Source organism: Scyliorhinus torazame, chromosome 6 (genome assembly GCF_047496885.1).
Source record: "Scyliorhinus torazame isolate Kashiwa2021f chromosome 6, sScyTor2.1, whole genome shotgun sequence".
NCBI classification, from domain to species: domain Eukaryota; kingdom Metazoa; phylum Chordata; class Chondrichthyes; order Carcharhiniformes; family Scyliorhinidae; genus Scyliorhinus; species Scyliorhinus torazame.
Genome location: NC_092712.1, coordinates 279,495,212 through 279,517,489, shown reverse-complemented (window position 1 = coordinate 279,517,489; position 22,278 = coordinate 279,495,212). Strand labels below are relative to the sequence as shown.

Genomic DNA, 22,278 nt, shown 5'->3' with positions numbered 1-22,278 from the left:
CGAAAGAAACGCTCCAACAGCATGAGATCGTGACCTCTCCGTGGTCTAAGGTTGGAGTTGACCTTTTTCACGCCAACGGGCGTGACTACGTCCTGATAATTGATTACTTCTCCAGTTACCCCGAGGTAGTGAAACTGTCTGACCTAACATCTAGGCCTGTCATAAAGGCCTGCAAGGAAGCATTTGCTAGGCATGGAATCCCGCCCACGGTTATGAGCGACAACGGTCCCTGTTTCTATAGTCAAGAATGGTCCAACTTCGCAAAGCAATACCACTTCCAGCACATCACCTCGAGCCAGCATTACCCGCAATCTAATGGGAAGGTCGAAAGAAGCAGATGCTCTGTAAGGCTGTGGACTCAGCTTCGGACTTTAATCTTGCTCTGTCCAACGGTATGTCTCCGGCACATCTCTTTATGAATCGTAACCTGCAGACGACTGTTCCGGCCATTCATGTACCTGACCTGGATCACCTTCCAGTGCTGCAAAAGATGCAGCAGATCAGAACACGGCAAAAGCTGACATATGATGCTCATGCTACTGATCTGCCCATGCTCTCTCCGAAGGACATTGTTCGCATCAAGTTGCCTGGTGGAGGCTGGTCAGCTCCAGCTGTTGTTGTTCGACAGGCTGCTCCCAGGTCGTTTGTGGTTCGCAAGGCTGATGGATCGATTGTCAGGCGCAACAGAAGGGCACTGCATAAACTTGCCTGCCCACCACTGGATCGCACCTTCCCAGATGTCGTTCGGCCTTATCCGGACACCTCGCTCCACGAGGCCACCAATCTGGCTGCATGCCAACCTGTCAAGACACCATCATCCCCGCTCCACAAGAATCCGACGACAGCCCCAACGACTGGACTTATAAATAGCTCCTTTGTATGTATACTGTTGTGTTTCTATATGCTAGACGCCTTACATGTACGTATCCATTCACTCACCAATTGCTGTATATAGTTACTTTTGTAAATATGTCGTATATGCTCTCAGCAGCCGACAATTTTTTTTTAAAAGGGGCGGTCATAATATGCACCCATGCACATCATGAGGTAAAAACAGGCAGTGAGAGACACCGAGGTGAGCCAATCAACATACAGAACAGAACACAATAAATCACTAGACAGAAACACCAGAGGGGGGCTTCCAACTATAAAACACACGAGGCATCAGCCCTCTGCCTCTTTCCACTGGTGACAACTGTAGTGACAGTCAGGGTGTACAAATCATACAACACCTTCTACACGTGGATCAGAGCTAGCCTGGTCTAGATAGTTAATGTTAGTTTGCTTAGAGTAGGAGAGAGTCAACCCACAGGCAGCTGTGCGCTTCGTTACTGAAGTTCAATAAATCTTATTGAACCAACGCCTACGTTTGGTGTATGCTTGATCATTTCACTGCATCGTGTTGCAGTCCGTGTTACCCCAGGGTGAATAATATGACACCTTTATTCTTCAAAAAACTATCTATCTTTATCTTAAAAACATTTAATGAAGGAGCCTCAACTGCTTCACTGGGCAAGGAATTCCATTGATTCACAACCCTTTGGGTGAAGAAGTGCCTCCTATGCTCAGTCCTAAATCTACTTCCCCTTATTTTGAGGCTATGCCCCCTAGTTCTGCTTTCACCTGCCAGTGGAAACAACCTGCCCGCATCTATTCTATCTATTCCCTACATAATTTTATATGTTTCTATAAGATCCCCCCGCATCCTTCTAAATTCCAACGAGTACAGTCCCAGTCTACTCAACCTCTTCTCGTAATCCAACCCCTTCAGCTCTGGGATTAATCTAGTGAATCTCCTCTGCACACCCTCCAGCGCCATTACGTCCTTTCTCAGGTAAGGAGACCAATACTGAACACAATACTCAGGTGTGGCCTCACTAACACCTTATACAATTGCAGCATAACCTCCCCAGTCTTAAACTCCATCCCTCTAGCAATGAAGGATAAAACTCCATTTGCCTTCTTAATCACCTGTTACACCTGTCAACGAACTTTTTGCGACTCATGCACTAGCACACCCAGGTCTCTCTGCACAGCGGTATGTTTTAATATTTTATCATTTAAATAATAATCCCTTTTGCTATTATTCCTACCAAAATGGATAACCTCACATTTGTCAACATTGTATTCCATCTGCCAGACCCTAGCCCATTCACTTAGCCTATCCAAATCCCTCTGCAGACTTTCGGTATCCTCTGCACTTTTTGCTTTACCACTCATCTTAGTGTCGTCTGCAAACTTGGACACAACTCCAAATCATCTATGTAAATTGTGAACAATTGTGGGCCCCACACTGTTCCCTGAGGGACACCACTAGCTACTGATTGCCAACCAGAGAAACACCCATTAATCCCCACTCTTTGCTTTCTATTAATTAACCAATCCTCTATCCATGCTGCTACTTTACCCTTAATGCCATGCATCTTTATCTTACGCAGCAATCTTTTGTGTGGCACCTTGTCAAAAGCTTTCTGGAAATCCAGATATACCACATCCATTGGCTCCCCATTATCTACCGCACTGGTAATGCCCTCAAAAAAATTCCACTAAATTAGTTAGGCACGACCTGCCCTTTATGAACCCATGCTGCGTCTGCCCAATGGGACAATTTCCATCCAGATGCTCGCTATTTCTTCCTTGATGATAGATTCCAGCATCTTCCCTACTACCGAAGTTAAGCTAACTGGCCTATAATTACCCGCTTTCTGCCTACCTCCTTTTTTAAACAGTGGTGTCACGTTTGCTCATTTCCAATCCGGCGGGACCACCCCAGAGTCTAGTGAATTTTGGTAAATTATCACTAGTGCATTTGCAATTTCAATTGCCATCTCTTTTAGCACTCTGGGATGCATTCCATCAGGGCCAGGAGACTTGTCTACCTTTAGCCCCATTAGCTTGCCCATCACTACTTCCTTAGAGAAAACAATCATCTCAAGGTCCTCACCTGTCATAGCCTCATTTCCACCAGTCCCTGGCATGTTATTTGTGTCTTCCACGGTGAAGACTGACCCAAAAAACCTGTTCAGTTCCTCAGCCATTTCCTCATCTCCCATTATTAAATCTCCCTTCTCATCCTCTAAAGGACCAATATTTACCTTAGCCACTCTTTTTTGTTTTATATATTTATAGAAACTTTTACTATCTGTTTTTATATTCTGAGCCAGTTTACTCACATAATCTATCTTACCCTTCTTTATAGCTTTTTTAGTAGCTTTCTGTTGCCCCCTAAAGATTTCCCAGTCCTCTAGTCTCCCGCTAATCTTTGCCACTTTGTATGCTTTTTCCTTCAATTTGATACTCTCCCTTAGGTCCTTCGATATCCACGGTCGATTTTCCCTCTTTCTACCGTCCTTCCTTTTTGTTGGTATAAACCTTTGCTGAGCACTGTGAAAAATCGCTTGGAAGGTTCTCCACTGTTCCTCAACTGTTCCACCATAAAGTCTTTGCTCCCAGTCTAGCTTAGCTAGCTCTTCTCTCATCCCATTGTAATCTCCTTTGTTTAAGCACAAAACACTAGTGTTTGATTTTACCTTCTCACCCTCCATCTGTACTTTAAATTCCACCATATTATGATCGCTCCTTCCGAGAGGATCCCTAACTATGAGATCATTAATCAATCCTGTCTCATTACACAGGACCAGATCTAGGACCGCTTGTTCCCTTGTAGGTTCCATTACATACTGTTCTAGGAAACTATCACGGATACATTCTATAAACTCCTCCTCAAGGCTGCCTTGACCAACCTGGTTAAACCAATCAACATGTCGATTAAAATCCCCCATGATAACTGCTGTACCATTTCTACATGCATCAGTTATTTCTTTGTTTATTGCTTGCCCCACCATAATGTTACTATTTGGTGGCCTATAGACTACTCCTATCAGTGACTTTTTCGCCTTACTATTCCTGATTTCCACCCAAATGGATTCAACCTTATCCTCCATAGCACCGATGTCATCCCTTACTATTGCCCAGATGTCATCGTTAAATAACAGAGCTACACCACCTCCTTTACCATCCACTCTGTCCTTCCGAATAGTTTGATACCCTTGGATATTTAACTCCCAATCGTGACCATCCTTTTAACCATGTTTCAGTAATGGCCACTAAATCATAGTCATTCACGATGATTTGCTTCATCAACTCATTTACATCTGTGGAGACAGTTTACTTTTCAGGTCTGTAATCTTTCATCGTCAAAGGCAACATGAGGAATAATTTTTCATGCAGCATGTGGTTAGGACCTGGGATACACTGCCTGAGAGTGGGGTGGAGGCAGACTCACTAATGGCTTTCAAAAGGGAATTATATAATTATCTGAAGGAAGAAAGAATTTACAGGGCTATGGGGAAATTTGGATGAAATGAGTTGCTCTTGCAGTGAGCTAGCATGGACAAGGCAAGCTGAATGGTCGCCCTTTGTATTGTAACCATTCCATAATGCCAAGAAAAATAAACATGGAACAAAGAGAATGCATTGAGAAACATGAAAGGAGAATTGAGAGAAACACAGCAGTAGAATGAAAAACGGAAAACATGAAAGAACCAATTTTTGTTTTTAGAATGAAAGAGCGGACAAGTCAGCTCATCTTTTGATCTAATGGTTGAAATAAGAGGAATAACCCTTTGGCTGTATGCCTTTCTCAGAGACTATAAACATCTAGCCACGATAATTGGACATTTGAGTTATGGAGCTATCTTTATAGTAGTGTCCCTGGATGAGATTCTTCACCATGCTTTATCTTCAAAGACAGTGTGACTTTCATGAAAATAGCCCTATTCTCTCTGCTCCTCAACCGTTTGTATAAAGTAGTTAACTCTCCATTTCAAAGATGTGCAGTATCAGAACTTGTGCATGCAGATGTAGAAAGAAGTTGTCAGTTTGCGGACAAGTAGCAAAAAGATCATTTCAAATAACTCCCAAATCCGTGCCCAGCTTTCCTGCAACTCCATGATTGAATCGTTTCAATCAGATTTCCGCACCGACCGCAGTACCAAAACTGCTCTTAGTGAAGTCGAAAATGCTGTTTATCGTGGCTGTGACAAAAGGTAAATTCTCGACCTTCTTGACCTGTCTGCAACCTTTGACAGATTGATCATACCATCCTCTTCCAGTGCCTCTCCACTATAGAGCTGGGTGAGACTCGACTTGGCTGGTTGCATTCTTAACCATGTAATCATTGTCAGAGTATCACTTGCAATTGCTTCTCTTCCTGATACCTGAGTGTTTACCTCTGGTGTTCCCCCAAGGGTCAATCCTCGGCAGGTTAGTTTTCACTTGTACAGTGACGACACCACCTGCTTCACCGACACCTCTCTAAATACCAACACCGCTGCTAAATTAACAAACCGCTTGTTTGACTTCTGGTACTGGATGAACAGAAATTTTCTCCAACTAAACATTGTCTTCAGTCCCCACTACATTCCCCAGCCATTGAATCCATCATTCTTCCTGACTATTTATACTCTGAGGCTAAACCACACACTTCGCAGCCTTGATATCATATTGGATCCTGAGGTGACCTTTTGACTACATAGCCATGCCATCACTCTGATTTTAAAACCACTCAGATCAGTGTTGACGGCTTATAGTACATCTTTTTTACAACAGCAACAATAACTCAGATTTATTTGTCATTAACATAGTAATGATCCCAACTTGCACTACAGGGGTGAAATAGATACAGCACTGGAAGTGTTCAGGGAGATGATCATTCCGGTGGCTTTTAACAGCCAGGAAAGTTTTATTATTCAAATTCATGGAATGCAGGCATCGATGGTGAGGCTGGCATTTATTGTCTCCCCTGAATTGCTTGAGAAGGTGGTGGTGAGTCATCGCCTTGTACTTTTCGAGACAATGTGGTGTAAAGTACAATTATTGCCAATTACGCGCCATATCCCACAGCCTAGCTGGAGATCAGGATAGGGGGGGGATGCCCGAAAATTAATCAGCTTCAGGCCTACGGTGGGAACGTGACGGTGGGAGGATGGGCGTTTCCATCAGCATTCTCCTTTTAACAGTGGGTGGATGCACAGAAAGCCTGGTCCACTGCCCAACTCCTGGGCCTCACCTCTTCCCACCTGAGACCCCCAAAACGTACTTGTCCCTGGACTCCTGGGGCTTAGGCTTTGGGGACTGCATGCAATCCCGTCCTGCCCATTATAGCTTCTGGCACTGCAGCGTTACTGGCCAATCAGATTTGGCCTGCAGATCTTTTGAGGCGGGACTTCTTTCGGAGTCAAGGAAAGAAGTCCCATCACCAGTCAAAATTCTCCTTGGAGCGTTAAATAGCTGTGGGGCAGCAAGTATGGGTGAGGATTTGTTTGCCATTGACCCTGGGATGGCGGGAAGGGGAACTTTGCCAACCTAAAAACCCTGGCCCATATAAAAACTCCTCTCAACTTTCTCTCAGTAGAATAGCCCCAGATTCTCCTTTCAGTTCTCATAGCTGAAGTCCCTAATTTTTAAAACTTTATTTATTCAACCTTGTGATGTGGGACTCACTGGCAAGGCCAGAATTTGTTGCCGTTCCCCAATCTCCGTGGAGAAAATGGTGGTGAGTTGCCGCTTGAACTGCTGCAGTCCATTTGATGTAGCTACAAGTATGAAGAGGTGGGATGGGAAAATATGAGGTTGTCCACTTTGGCAGGAAGAATAGAGAAGCAGAATATTATGATATACAGAGATATCTGGGTGTCTTCATACATAAACCACCAAAGGTTAGCATGCAGATATAATTAGTGAGGCAAATGGAATGTTGGCCTTTATTGGAATAGAAAAACAGAAAGGTCTTCCTACAAATGTATAGGGCATTGGTGAGACTGCACCTGGCTTACTACAAAAAGTTTTGGTCACCTTACATAAGAATGGAAATAATTGCAATGCAAGTAAATCGCTCCTTGGCATTCAATGGCATTACCATCACTGAATCCCCCACTATCAACCTCCTTGGGGTTACCATTGACCAGAAACTCAACAGGACTAGCTATATAAATACTGTGGCCACAAGAGCAGGTCAAACGCTAGGACTGCTGCGGCGAGTAACTTGCCTCCTGACTCCCCAAAATCTGTACACAATCTACAAGACACAACTCAGGAATGTGATGGAACACTTGCCTGGATGAGTGCAGCTCCAACAACCGCCCCCCCCCCCCCCCCCCCCCCCCCCCAGAGGCCTGCCACCATCAACAAAGCAGCCCGCGTGATTGGTACCCCTTCCCAAGCATTCACTCCCTCCACCACCGACCCACAGTAGCAGCCGTGTATACCATCTACAAAATGTACTGTGGGAACTCACCAAGGTTCCTTAGGCAGCACCTTCCAAACCCATGACCAGTATCATTTAGAAGGAGACGGGCATCAGATACATGGGAACACCACCACCTCGAAGTTCCCCTCCAAACCAATCACCATCCTGACTTGGAAATGCATCACCGTTCCTTCACAGTCATTGTGTCAAAAACCTGGAACTCCCTCTCTAATAGTACTGTGGGTGAACCTACACTATATAGACTGCAGTGGTTCAAGAAGGCAGCTCACTGCCACCTTCTCAAGGACAATTAGGGATGGGTAATAAATGCTGGCCTAGCCAGTGAAGCCCACATCTCTTGAACAAATAGAATAAAAATCAGAGACGGTTCACTCGGCTGGTAAAGGGGTTACCTTCTGAGGAAAGGGTGAGCAGGTTGGGCCTATATTTAATGGTGTTTAAAAGAATGTGAAGTGATCTTATTGAAATATGTAAAATTGTCGGGGGGCGTGGCAGATTAGATGCTGACAGTATGTTTCCCTTCTTGGCAAAATCTAGAATAGAGGGCACAGTTTCAGAATAATGGGGTCCACCATTTAACATGAAAATGAAGAATTTCTTCTCAAATTAATCTTTGAATTCTCTTCCATAGAGAGTTGCGGAGGCCCGGTCATTGAATATATTCAAGACCAAGATAGATGTTTGATCTACAGTAGAGTTGAGGATTGGTTTGGAGGGGAGGAGGGTACAGCAGCAAAGTAGAGTTGAGGCCACAATTGATTTAATATGATCTTGTTGAATGGCAAAATGGCCTGAGGGATTGAATGGCTTACTCTTGCTCCTATTTCTTATGTTCTTACAGCATTGTTAGGGAGCGAGTGCTAGGATTTTGACTCAATGACAGTGAAGAAACAACAATATAGCTCTAAGTTAGGCTGGTGAATAACCTGGAGGGGAACATGTAGATGTTGGCGTTCCCATGTTTGCTGCCCTAGTACTTCTAGGCGATAGAGGTTGTGGGTTTTAAGTTGCGACCTTTTAAGTGGGGTCATAGGTTAATGCACTGGATCTTGTAGATGTTACACACTGCTGTCACTGTATGCCAGTGGTAGAGAAGATAAATGTTTAAGGTGATGGTAGGATGCCAATCAAATTAGGCTGTTTTGTCCTGGATTGTGTCAAGCTTCTTGAATGTTGGAGCTGCACTCATCCAGGCAAGTGGAATGTAACTTGTAGATGATGAATAGACTGGCGAGTCAGGAGGCAAGTTACCCACTGCAGAACTCCCAGCCTCTGACCTGCTCTTGTAGCCACAGTTTTTATGTGGCTGGCCCAGTTAATTTTCTGGTCAATGGTGATATCTTGGAGGTTGATAGGGATTCAGCGAAGGTAATATCATTGAATAGCATGGGGAGATGGTTAGATTCTCTCTTGTTGGAGATGGTTATTGCCTGACACTTGTGTAGCGTGAATTATTAGTATCAATTCTCAGAGACAGGATAAATAGTCACTTAGAAAGGAACAGACATCATGAGCGAAATTCTCCGGAAAGGGCGCGATGTCCGCCGACTGGCGCCCAAAACGGCGCAAATCAGACGGGCATCGCGCCTCCCCAAAGGTGCGGAATGCTCCGCATCTTTGGGGGCCGAGCCCCAACATTGAGGGGCTAGGCCGGCGCCGGACAAATTTCCGCCCCGCCAGCTAGCGGAAAAGGCCTTTGGTGCCCCGCCAGCTGGCGCGGAAATGACATCTCCGGGCGAGCGTCAGCGGCCGCTGACAGCATTCCCGCGCATGCGCAGTGGAGGGAGTCTCTTCCGCCTCCAATATGGTGGAGACCGTGGCGGAGGCGGAAGGGAAAGAGTGCCCCCACGGCACAGGCCCGCCCGCGGATCGGTGGGCCCCGATCGCGGGCCAGGCCACCGTGGGGGCACCCACCGGGGCCAGATCGCCCCGCGACCCCCCCAGGATCCCGGAGCCCGCCCACGCCGCCTTGTCCCGCCGGTAAGGTAGGTGGTTTAATTTATGCCGGCGGGACAGGCATTTTAGCAGCGGGACTTCGGCCCATCCAGGCCGGAGAATTGAGCGGGGGGGGGGGGGGGGGGCCGCCAACCGGCGCGGCGCGATTCCCGCCTCCGCCAAATATCCGGTGCCGGAGACTTCGGCAACCGGCGGGGGCGGGATTCACGCCAGCCTCCGGCAATTCTCCGACCCGGCGGGGGGTCGGAGAATTTTGCCCCATATTTTTTTTTTAGGCGAAGGTCGTATCTTACTAATTTAATCCATTTTTTTGAGGAAGGAACAAGAAACATTGAGGCTAGTGCAGTAGATGTTTTGTATCTGTATTGCCATTCCCTTTTATTCCTTGAGCTTTCACAATGCTGATAAACCTATTAAATAGCACTTCATCAAATGCTTTTTGGTAGTCCATTTCCACCACGTCAGCCACAGTACCCTCATCAATGTTCCCTGTTACTTCATCAAAAAAGCTCAAATCAACCTTCAACTTACTTTGACAACTTGTTCCCCAGAGGAATGTTGTCAGTGCTGCATTTGCCTCTGAGAATGCTGGATTTAGTTTTAAAACCAACACAGCCCGATCTCATTCACCTGTTGATTTCCAACCCTACATTTTCAAGTTTACTCCACAGAAAAGATGCAGTTTTGCACATACCAACTTAAGCGTAGCTTGGCTTGGATGTCCAATAATGACATTAAAATGTAATTTGAAAATCAATCAGATATCCTTTGTTGGTCTGGATTAAAACTTTTCCATGCGCAGCCAAACATATATAGAGAGAGATCTGAAATGAAGCAATGAAAGGGATAGTGACAGATTTGTTGCTTTTAGAAAGCTGTCATCTCATCAGTTACAACAGACCATAGGGAGTTTGTGTTTCATCTGCTCAAGGTATCCGAGGAGCAGGTACTTGAATGAATGGCCTCAGGGTCTGCCAGTGGGCTGTGAGGTTTGCAGATGATAAAAATATTATCCCGCTTCCATTGGAACTGTAACATTAAACGTTCAAGTTGCCAGCCATCACAGTGCTGCAATATTACATTTTAATGTTCACAGGCATTTGGACCACCTGTTCTTTTATTTCATTCTGGATGATTACCAGTTGTGACAGATGAACAAAAGAATTGTCATCTGCAGTAATGAAAGAATTCTGAACAATCTTTTTACCATCACATTTTCAGGTGTTGAGCAAAAAAAAAAAACACGCACTTCATTATTTTTTCTTCTGGAACTTGCTCTCTATACAATCCACAGACTTAAAAGACATGTTTGATGTCCAATCGTTACATATTTTTTATTCATTCTCGTAGTGCGGCCATTGTTAACAAAGCCAGCATTTATTGCCCATCCTTAGTTATCCTGGAGAAGATGATGGTTGGTGGACCATGTTTTGGAATCCGTGTGGGTGAGAGTGCTCGCCCAGTGGTGTCAAGTAAGGAGTTCCAGGATTTTAATCCTACGAAGAAGAAAGAACAGCCATGTGTGCCAAAGCTGGATGGTGTGTGATTTGGAGGCAATGGTGTTCCTATATATCTGATGCTTTTGTTCCGCACTTTACAACTTGAGTAATGTCCTACACCACAGGCCATGACTTCCCAATTAAGCATCTCAATTTAAAAGATATGTTAACTTGTTGGGGAGTGATAGGTCCCAGCCAAAGTATTGGTATATCTTTTAGGTTTTGGTCATTTCAATCATTTTCCACTTTATTTCCAATTTCAGCATTTTTTGTGTTCTCTTCAGCTTTCCAGCAAAAATCTTTATTGTCACAAATAGGCTTATATTAACACTGCAAAGAAGTTATTCTGAAAATACCCTAGTCGCTACATTCCAGTACCTGTTCAGATACACCGAGGGAGAATTCAGCATGTCCAATTCACCGAACAGCACGTCTTTCGGGACTTGGGGGAGGAAACCAGAGAACCCAGAGGAAACCCACATAGACACAATGTGCGAAGTGTTACAATCCCTGTGGAAAATAATAACTTTTAAAAAGAGATATGAATTCCTAGTGAACTACAGACACAATTGCAAGACAAGATTTAAAAATAAGACTTTTACTGTAACATGCCAGCTAATATCAACATTGACTAAATATTACTTAATAGGCAAATAATGCACTAGACTACAGAAATGGTGGCCGGGATTCTCTCGGCCCACGCCGGGCAGGAGAAATGGTGGGCCGGGCGCGAATCGCGCAACATCGCCCCGACGCCGGTCCGCCGATTCTCCTGAGAGCGTGTCTCCTCCCCGCCCCCCCCCCCCCCCCCCCCCCCGGCGATTCTCCGTCCGGGGTGGGCCGAGCGGCCGCACAAAAAGTCAGAGTCCCGCCGGTGCCATCCACGTGTGTCTTACCCGGCGGGACCTCGGCGTGCATGCATCCGGGGCAGCCTGGTTGGGGGGGGGGGGGGGATCCGGGGGGGGGGGGGGGGGATCCCGAGGGGGGGGGGATCCCGACCCTGGGGGGTGGGGGGCCTCCGTTGTGGTCTGGCCCGCGATCGGTGGGCCGGCCTCTCAGGCTGGGGGCCTCTTTTGCTCCGCGCCGGCTCCTGTAGCCCGATGCCATGTTGCGTCGGGGCCAGCGCAGAGAAGGGAGCCACTGCGCGCGCATTGGCGCCAGCCGCACAGCGCATGCGCCGACCCGCGGCGCCCATCTGACGCCGGGATCGGCAGCTGGAGCGGCGTGGGTCGCTCCAGTGCGGTGCTGGCCCCCTATAGGGGTCAGAATCGCTGCGCCTGAGGGCATGTTGACGCCGTCATGAAATGCGACGGCGTCGACACTTACCTAATTAACTTCATAACCTGACCGAAAACCCCATGCCACATTTACATATTATACCACGCTATCATAGGCATGTAGTTTGAAATTTAAAGTCCAACTTCTCACAGCAAGTCAACAGGCCTTCTTTATCCTGCTTTGCCAAGGTGAATCTTTCATTGGCCTCTTAAACTTTGTCCTCTCCACTATACCATTTGAGCACAGACAAATGGATTCCCTGTTTGTAAGCTTGTATCTGGTGATTCGGTGGCTCCAATTTTTCACAAACATTGTTTTCTCAAACATGACTCCATCCTAACCAGCCCATTGCATCTGTGTGTGGTTAACCCAAAAGCAGTCCTTTTCTTCTGCCTGGAATTGCAACACCTGCTATTAATCCGACTGCCTTGATGAGCCTGAGAATCTGCAAGCAGGAAGCACAGTTGCTTCACCCTTTGTTTTCAGCTGTAAAAGCGTACACTTGAGTTTCAGTAGGGCTCGTCTTGGGTCCGGTGTTCCCGTAGCAACCAAATCACACAGGCCTGTCACCACGCAGTGGTCACTGCAGCTTCACACCACCATCCCACCATTCCAGGGCATTGTGTTTTGCCTTATTTAAAAGAGATAGTTTAAAACATAACTGCCTATATCATCTAGCAGTCATATAAGGTCTACTGATGTCTGTATTTTCATTTGGTGTTACTGGACTTGCAGTTTTCTGTTTATAAATCTAAATTATAGGAGCTGTCTTACTTTCTCTATGGCAGCCCAATGCGGGATTCTCATATTCCCCAGTCACATTTTGCATCTAGTCATGGAGCTACAAGTGACCAAGGAATTTAAAGGTGTTGAGATCATTTTTTTCTTCAGAGTTTTATAACTGTAGCACCAGACTGGCCAGATATTTTAAATATTTGTTGATGGGTTGAGGGCTTCGCCGGCAAGGCCAGCATTTGTTTCCATCCCTAATCCCACTTGAACCGAGTGGCTGACTAGGTCATTTCAGAGGGCAGTAAAGCACATCTGGCGACACATGTAGACCAGAGCAGGTAAGGAAGGCAGATTTAATAATAATAATCTTTATTAGTGACACAAGTAGGCGTACATTAACACTGCAATGAAGTTAATGTGAAGATCCCTTAGTCACCACACTCCGGCGCCTATTCGGGTACACAGAGGGAGAGTTCAGAATGTCCAATTCACCTATCAAGCACGTCTTTCGGGACTTGTGGGAGGAAACAAAGACTATTGGGCGGGATTCTCTGTCCCGGGTGCGGCGCGCCCCCGCCGGCAGCGGGATCCTCCGTCCCGCCAGCCGGAAAATGGGATTTCCCATTGTGGGCACGCCCACGCCATTGGGAAATCCACGAGCGTGAGTGTGCTGCCGGGGAACCAAAGGATCCCGCCGACGGAGAATCCGGCCCTATTGTTTTTATGACAGTTTTATGGTCACCATTACAGAGAGTAGCTTTAAATTTCAGATTTTATTAATTGAATTTGATTCGAACCCATGTCTCCAGAGCAGGTACTTGGTCTGTGGATTACTAATCCAGTGACATTACAACTGCACCACTGTCTCTCCATGTGAAGGTATTACCAGACATTCCAGCCTGTGGGCGAGGCCAATTGCCCAACCTATGCCAGTAATGCTGTGAGGGGTTTGGGGTGTAAGTGCGATGCTCTCCAGCCATGCAGTATACTTCAGTGCAGTCAAATGCTGGATCTCACAATCGGGTGGTAAACTGGTAAAATATTCATGGAACTCCTGAGCAATTATCTGAATGCAATTTAATGGACAGGGACATAACGGGATCACCCAGTGAAGACATATTAGGGGGAATAATGCTTTGTACCTCTGTAACCTCTTCCATCCCTGCAACAATGTTCCTATTATTATGGTTTTCTGTTTATCCTCCATTTCCTTTGCCCCAGTATCCGGGACCATGCCTTCAGCTCTCGAAGGCCTAAGATGTGGAATTTCCCGTCTCAACCTCTCCAGATCTCTGCCCCTCCCTTCCTAAAGATATTCTTTCTAACACATTTCTTTGACTACGGTTTTAGTCCCAAATGCTACAGGCGCTGATGATGATGCAGACAATATGTGGCACTGAGGCCCACACTGCTAGAGTGGCGACCAAAGTGGAAGGCCTGGAGCACGACATTAGCGTCTTGAGTGGTGGTGTCCAAGGCATGGCTCAGTCTGTGACCACCATGACTGAGGGCCTCGATATCATGTCCCACTCTCTGAGGGACAAGTCCCAGACGCAGGTGGACATTGCCGAGGCACTCCAGAACATGTCCCAGTCACTGAGGACCATGGCTGAGGGCATCGACACCATGGTGCAGACAATGGGGAACCACCAGGACTGGCAGAGCCAGATGATGCAGAGGTCTCTTCAGCTCACTCCAGCTGTCTCTCCATCCCATTGGGACCCCAAGGGCCCTACGAGCACCATCAGAGAGGAGGAAACACCGGAGGCCAATCCGGGGCCTTCCACCAAGGAGACAACGGTGGTCTCTAGTTCTTCCAAATCTCCCCCCCACCCAACCCCCCCCCTCCCCCACTCCCCACCCACTCCCGCGACACTGGTGTAACTCAAGGGCAACGGGCAGAACAGGGTGGCACGGTGACACCAGAAAGTCAGTCGATGCCCCTTCTGCTCCAGGCTCTCCAGAGGACGTCCATCAGGGGCATCAAATGCCACAGGTAGCGCAAAGCAGCCAGCTGCCTACACATCTGATGTGCATCCTGAGGACATACCTAGGCCTACAGTGACCACAAAAGATCACAAAGAGACAAGATCACTGGGGGTGGGGGGCACGATCTGTAGGTAGGGAGAATGGAAATGCCAAATGTGCACAATTAAAACATATTACACCTGATACATTGTGAAGCCTCTGTCACGTTAATCTTCACAACAGGCCTGCTGCACCCTCATCCCTGTTGCCCTCCGCTACCTCCCCCCCTTGTTGCCCTACAGCCCATTGGGCACAGTAGTCCAAGATCAAACACTCCTAATGCAGATCCCGTTCAGAGGAACGGTGTGAGCGCGCTGTAAGCAGAAAGAGCTAACCTCACAGTGAGTGATCATCATTCTCCTGTCTTGTATATTGACCCACTGACAGTGCCGACACAGGCCCATGATCCTATGGTGATGTAACACTGACCTTTGAAGGGTGGAACAGGGTAATTGGGGAGGGGGGGGTGGGAGTGGAGGAATTGGGGGAGTGGAGGGATGGGTCTAAGTGGGACTGAGGAGAAGGAACAATGGAGGGGGGGGATGAGTGACGGACAAAGTGAGAAGCGGATAAAGATGAAGGCCTCCCTGGTCCTCCAGTCATGCCGTACCCTTTCCACTGCCTGTCCTCCCATCTTCCGGCTCTTTCTGTGGGTCCTTGCCCCTCCGGCTCTTCCTCCCTCCGTCTCGTCCTGCGGGTTCCCCCCACCCCCCCCGGGTTGGTCCCCAATCCCCACTGGTCCGCCTCAGAATAGGCCATATGTTCCTCTACCTCCAGCATGTCGCCCCTCTGCTGTGCCAGGCTGTGGAGGGCACAGCAGACCACCACAAAGCAGGAGACCGTCTGGGGGGGGGGTTTACTGCAGTGCATCACCAGAGCGGTCCGGGCATTGGAACCACATTTTGAGCAGTCCAATGCAGCACTCAATGACTGCACTGGTGGCAGTTATATCGAGTCTCCACCTTGGTCTCTGGCCTCCGCAGTGGTGTCATCAGCCAGCATTTCAGCTGGTACCTCTTATTCCACAAGAGCCAACACGTCATCCTGGGGTGGTCCTTGAAGATGCAGGGGATCTCCAAGTAGATGCAGCTGTCATGCACGCTCTCTGGGAAGCTTGCACACGCGTACATGATCTGGAGGTGGTGGTCGCACATGAGTTGAACATTCAGGGAGTGGAACCCCTCCCTGTTAATGAAGGACGCTCCCTGATGCCCCGATGCGCATAAGGTGAATTGCATGCCATTAATTTGCCCCTGGACCTGGCACATCCCAGCAATGGTGGAAAATCCTGCAGCCCAGGCATCTTGTGGGCCTAGTCCAGTCAAAGTTGATAAACTCTGATGCCTGGGCATACAGGGCATTCATTACCTCACGGATGCACTTGTGGTATGTAGCTTGGGAAATGTCGCACAAGTCCCCACTCGAGCCCTGGAATTATCTGATTGCATAGAGGTTCAGGGCTGCGGTGACCTTCACGGCCACCGGGAGCAATTGTGCTCCTCCTCCAGAGGGTGTCAAGTCCACGAGGACGTGGCACAGGTGCCGCACTGTCACCTTGTTGAGACGGGGTCTCCTGCGGCACATGCTGTCCATCATCTCCTTTTGTAAACCAACGACGCCTGTACACCTCGGCCTGATTGGCGGCCGATTATCAGGGTGCTGCCACCTTCCCCGGCGTCTGGCTGCCTGGGCTGCCACCAGCATCGTGAGGGCAGCCTCTGCGGGACAGACATAACCAGCCAGATTGCTATATCTGTAAGGAATTAGAGACCGAGAGAGACGGACATCGTCCCGGAAGCCTCAAATCCCAAAAGCCTCCCCGCCACCTTCTCTCGGTGCCATCCACCGAGCCAGTTGTGCTGAAGAACCCCGCTCTGCACACTTGCCACCAGCTCACAGCAGGAGCCTCTAGACCCCCAGACCCACACACTTACCCTATGGTCGCAAAGATATCCCAGTGCTGAAGGCCATTGTTTGATTGTTGCCTGCTGCCTCTATGGTGCTGACGCTTCTAGAGGTCAGGCACACTGATCAGGCTCAAAGTTTGATTGAAATGTGATGCAATAATCACCAGCTGAGACATGGCACATAAACCCTTGAGAATCCACTTGAGAATATTTTGTTTATTAATCGGTGAACAGTACCTTTATACAAAGAGATGAAAATCAACTTCTCAACAGTCCGTAAATCACACTAACCATTAATCAACAAGGAAAAGACACCGTACCATACGCAGACAAGTACCTTTTCGCAACAGAATATTGGTACAAACAGAAAACTACAACTGTTAATTTGTACAAAAAAAAGACACACTGTATCATCCCACGCAGATCCTCAACAAAATGGAGGATACTTGCCATTTCGTCGTCTTACGTATCAGTCTCTGTCCATGAACCTCCATTGTACAGGCCTTATATGGCCTATATCATCAGAACCAAAGCTCGGTATCCACATATTCCACTGGCATTCAAGGTGCAGTAAAACAGCCTCGACGTCCAGTGTGTTTGACTCACGGCGACGTGAGTCAAAAGCAAAGGGGCGGCATCAAACAAACTCTCAGCCTCCAGGCAGCTGTAAGCAGCAAAAAGCTCATTTGGATCAATATGCCTCTCACACCAACCCGGAACACGCCAGAGGTGAGAAAGATTTCCCCTTCCCCTTCTTCAGCCCATGCAGCAGTTCATCTTCCCATCCTCCTTTTCCTTACTGCAGGCTGCTGAAACAGCACCAGAAGCCTCCTGGAATTTGCAGACACAAGCAGCAGCAAGCACAACCTGCAGCACCACTTGAGAATATTTTGTTTATTAAATGGTCAACAGTAACAAAGATTTGAAAATCAGCTTAACATTCCACATATCACACTAACCATTAAACAACAAGGAAACGTCAATGCTTCATACTGGTATCAATACAAATCTATGTCAGTTCATTTTCACAAAAACAAAACCCCTCACAGATTCCTCAACAGAAACAAAGGGCAAGCCTGAGAATGTGCTATCATGTCCAGAACTTTGTTGAAATGTCCATCAATGTGTTACTTGTTTGACGTATCAGTGCCATTCTCCATCCAGGAGCCGCAGCTGTGCAGGCCCTCCCACACGGCCCAATCTTACTGGAACCAAATCCTGGCACCCACATATTCCACTGGCACTCAAGGTGCAGTTGAACATCCTTGACTCCTGTGTGTTTAAACCGTGGTGACGTGTCAGTTACATGCAACACTCACCACACCAACAAAAAAAGCATCAGCAATCTGCAAAAGCATTAATTCAACTGCGTTGTCAGGTGGCCCATTTGGATGAATTTCACGCAACAGGTCCCATAGCGTCTTCTTGCTTCAAACTGGATTGCCTACTGGACGTTTCCCTGAATTCCAGTGTTCCGGATCCAGGTATTTTAGAAAATATTGGGCTGGATTCTCCGCCGGAGGGATGCTCTGTTTTTCCGGCAGCCTGGGGTTTTCATGACGGCATGGGGTTGCCCCACAATGGGAAACCCTATTGACCAGCCGGTGTAAAGGAGCATCCCGCCAGCGGGGTGAAACGGAAATGTGGCGAGGTGGGATGGAGAATCCAGCCCATTGTCTTTCTTTCCAGCTACAGAAAAGGAAGGAAACAGCAACAGCAGCCTCCAGGCATCTGCAGCCACCAGCAGGAGCAAGCAGCAAACAGAACCTACAGCTGTAAAGTGCTCTCACAACTAACAAGGCCAAAAGCTTATTAGAAATAGCCTTCAGCTGTGAAGCTAGAGCCTGTCACTGTCAAAGGGAGGTAAAGAGTCTTTCAGCATAGAACCACGAGCAGGGCTCTGTCCTGGAAGTGTTGGGAGGACAGACATGCAGCAGCTGTAGTTGCCCCTGTTATGGGTATCCACAATATTTAATGATGGCTTGAAGGCCTCATAGATGAACAGCCCTTCACCAAACCTCACCGGCCCAGGGGCAACCCCTGATATGGAACACTTCAGCGCCCCAATCAAGCGCGACCTCCTCTCCTGAGGCTGCCCCAGTGCCCTTGAGCTGCATGATGGAAAATGGAAATGGCTAATCACCTCAGTTCCCCAACAGCCATTGCGCCAACTTGGAGTACTAAACAACGCCCACTTGTTGTTCGCTGGACTGCTGGTTAGTTCCTGGAAGGCCATTACATTCAATGTCAGTCTAATGAGATGGAAATGAATGCAAATGATATGCTCTCCATATTTAGGCATGATCCAGAACGTGCCATCAGGAGCGGGCTGGTTAGATGACAAACTTGCGAACCTCAATTTTGGCCTTTCCTGCTATTTACTCGGCGCGCCCAGATCCGTGTTGGACACAACGCGGTGGTTAACTTGCGCCCTATATTCCGATTTGGGAAAAAAACCTACTACTGTTAAGGTCACGTGAGGGAACTTGGCCGTAGAATAGTCGACTGACCTTTGGCAGAAAACTCATTGATCTGATATATTGCACATACAAGATTGTAAGATTTCAAGTCATCCAATTATCGGAAATAATCAGGTGAACTGCATTGCCCCTGGTGACCCATTCAGTGTGCCTAAATGTTCTCTGTGATTTGGTTTCTTTAAAACAGCATCGTTAAGTAGGAAAGTTGCAGAACAACCATCGGCAAATCACTACTATTTATAATATTATACTTCTAAAGAAAAAGAGAAATTCTTGAGTGGATTTGCAGCAATGATCTAATTGTGGGGGTTCAGATGACGAATGCCAGACTCTCAAGAGCTGAAAGCTTCAGTTCATGAGTCACCTGAACCTCTTGAAGAGTATGTTGCCTTGCAGATCGCAAAGAAAGGTCGAGCTTCATTATTTTCAAAGTGTTGTGAAACTTTGTGCATCTTTCGTGTATCAAACTAGCACAAATAAATGGCAGTTTGATTGTTGTCCTTCCTCAGGGCCATGCTGTCAGTTTCCTTCTCCTTTCCTGCTACTCGTGCAGGAGAGAGACCAAGGCAGTTCCTCGGGCACAAACCACCCTTCTAAGTCACATCACTTTATGTGTGAGCCCTTTACAACAGGATTTTTCAAAATGCAAGTCACAACTCGCGGGCGGGAGTCGGGAGGGTCGCCGAGTGATTGGCCATGCCAATCCCGCGGTGGTCTCCATCGCTGGAGAAGCACTCAACAGCCTCTCGCGGCTTTTATATTGAGAATGGCAATCACTGCTGCCTTTTAAATGCAAATAAATGAGACTGTGTGGAGTCTTCCGGCAAGAAGTGGCAGCGGAGAGCAGGTCGTGACCCTGCACGTACACTTGGGGCGTGATTCTCCGAAATGGAGGCAGAGTGTTCGTGCCGTTGAGAACGCCGTCGTGAAAGGCGCGTGCACTACCGATTCTGGTCCCCACATGGGGCCAGCACGGCGCTGGAGCGGTTCACGCCATTCCAGCCTCCCATCCCGGCGCCAAATGGGCACCGCGCCAACCCGCGCATGCGCAGTTGGGCCGCGCCAACCCGCGCATGCGCAGTCGGGCCGCGCCAACCCGCGAATGCGCGGGGGACTTGCTCAGCACGCCGGTCCCGGTGCAACATGGCGTGGGGGTCAGTGGCCGGCCGCGTAATAAAATAGGGCCGGGACTGGAGAGGTCGGCCTGCTGATCGGTGGGGCCCGATCGCAGGCCGACCCCATCGGAGGCCACCCCCGGTGAAGGAGCGCTTTTCCCCGCCCCACAGGCCGCCCCCCAGAGCTACGCGCAGAGTTCCCGCCGGCTGCGAGCAGGTGTGAACGGCACCGGCGGGACTCTGCCGTTTCCGCTCGGCCCATCAAGGCCGGAGAATCGGCGGCCCGGCCGTGGAAAGCGGCTGGCGCCACGCCAAATGCGCCGGCGCCGATTCTACGCTCGTCGGAGAATCACCTGCCGGCGTCGGACCAGCGCCACGGGAAAAAATGACGCGAACGGTGATTCTCCCATACGGCACGGCATGGGAGAATTGCGTTCTTGATGTCAAACGCCCGTCCAGATAGGTGTTTCTGGCATCAAATCACAGAACAGTGTTGCTTCCATTTTCCAGCTACTGGCAAGCAAGGCAAGTGAACTGCGAAGATGAATGGTTTTCTAAAAAGTAAGAGACAGCCAGAGACTCAAAAGGCAGTTTTACCTATTGGACAGGATCTCACAACTGAATCTGCTGGGGTGAGCTGCACAGGAGAGTCCAGAGCAGGACAGGGCAGTGCTGATGTTAGTTCTGTACAGAGCTCCAGGGCCCCTGGTTAACAGCCTACAAAGAAGAAACTTAGTACAGGAACAAAGCAGTATAAAGATGATTTCTTGAGGTATGGTTTTGTCAATTGGGCTAGTGCTAATAAGGATGCAAAGCCCATGTGTATTATAGAGAAGTACTGGCAAATGAGAAGAAAAGTTTCAGATTTTGAAAGAGAAGTGGTGGGGGAAAAATTCCTTTTGCGGTTGATACCCCAGAGTCAGTTATTAACTTAGAGCTGACTCCAGATGAAAAGACTAAGCTGCTGTAGCTGACCTGTGATACCACATTAAAATACGGCAAAAGCCCATGAGGCTATCAGCATCAGATGGTGTAGCATCTCTCAGGAGAATCCAGTGTTGAGTGCTAATAACACGCATTTTGTTGCTGTTGCCCTTCACGACGACCTACATATGCGGGGTTGGATTTTCCGTTTTCATAAAGATGAAGATGGCACAAAGGAACTGGCTGATGCCTACATCTGATATGTGCACTGCCTTTTCCTCCTTTGAACCTGATTCAAGTGAGGACCAAGGGACTCCCATTTTGCAATGACGGTAAGTGAGTGTGGCACGTGTTGCGAAGGGCAGTTGACGCAGGTGGTGAAGGTCAGCCAGTTGGCAAGTGGGTCCCAGGAAAAAAGTTTGAAAAATGCTGCTTTACAATGTGTGTTCACTCCTTGGGAGAGGAGCAAGAAGCATGAGAAAGACTAGACTTGCTACGAAGAATGAACTTCCATTCATTTAACATCTTTGGGGCCTCCTGAGGTAGGAGGTGCTATTGCAGACTTGTTAAAAATCATATTTATTGATGGCCTGACATTCGAAGGAACAGGTTCTTCTTTATAGTCACTGGATATGGGGAAGGGGAGCTTTGTCAAGACCCCCCTTTGCACCGATATCGGAGAATGAAAAGGCTTCCTAAGGACTAGATTTATATTCTAAAGAATCGTAACCCTCTGCATTTCAGCTAATCAGTGACTGACTGTGAAAAATATGTGTTTGGTGTTGTGATGTGTCTATAGCAGCTGTCTCACCAACATGATTAAACAAATAACTAAATAACAGGCTAATAACAGATTCTATCACTGTGATTAATTTCACTGCCTTTCATGGATTGGTGTGCATGCCAATGGGTTTACATTTAGCTTATAAACTCCTTACCAAACTCCTCCTCCTCTGTGCTTGATCTGAAGCCTGTGCTAGGGCTGCAGTATCTCGTTCCTCGGGACAATGTTGAGGAGTTCAAGATCTTTGCACCGAATGAATCAGCAAAAAACGTACTTCAATCAATGAGAGATCCAGCATTATTTTC

At 47.9% G+C, this 22,278-nt stretch overlaps 1 protein-coding gene and 1 long non-coding RNA gene across 4 annotated transcripts in view; one reads left to right on the top strand and one right to left on the bottom strand.

The window, feature by feature from the left end:
* elmo1 (engulfment and cell motility 1 (ced-12 homolog, C. elegans)) overlaps positions 1-22,278 on the top strand; it is a 370,865-nt gene that overhangs the window by 240,237 nt on the left and 108,350 nt on the right. The window lies entirely within an intron of this gene.
* On the bottom strand, positions 10,590-20,936 carry LOC140425811 (uncharacterized). Its single transcript, XR_011948024.1, has 3 exons — positions 20,863-20,936; positions 11,104-11,235; positions 10,590-10,722 (listed from the first exon to the last, which is right to left on the bottom strand). It is a non-coding gene; the product is annotated as an uncharacterized lncRNA (long non-coding RNA).